Raw genomic sequence first — 353 nt, forward strand, 5'->3', positions numbered from 1 at the left:
CCATCTTTATCTCCATCTCTATCTCCATCTCCATCCCCATTTTTACCATCTCCTTCTTGTTCTCCATCTCCATCCCTATCCATCCCCATCCCCATCTCCATCTTTATCTCCATCTCCATCTCCATCTCCATCTCCTTCTCCATCCCCATTTTTATTGCCATCTCCTTCTTGTTCTCCATCTCCATCCCATCCCCATCCCCACCCCCATCTTTATCTCCATCTCTATCTCCATCTCCATCCCCATTTTTACCATCTCCTTCTTGTTCTCCATCTCCATCCCTATCCATCCCCATCCCCATCTCCATCTTTATCTCCATCTCTATCTCCATCTCCATCTCCTTCTCCATCCCCAT

At 47.3% G+C, this 353-nt stretch overlaps 1 protein-coding gene across 1 annotated transcript in view; it reads left to right on the top strand.

Moving 5' to 3' along the window:
- Nucleotides 1-353, top strand: part of MED12L (mediator complex subunit 12 like) — a 385,357-nt gene that overhangs the window by 82,500 nt on the left and 302,504 nt on the right. The window lies entirely within an intron of this gene.

Source organism: Vombatus ursinus, unplaced genomic scaffold (genome assembly GCF_900497805.2).
Source record: "Vombatus ursinus unplaced genomic scaffold, bare-nosed wombat genome assembly UNPS02014810.1, whole genome shotgun sequence".
Taxonomy (NCBI): Eukaryota; Metazoa; Chordata; class Mammalia; order Diprotodontia; family Vombatidae; genus Vombatus; species Vombatus ursinus.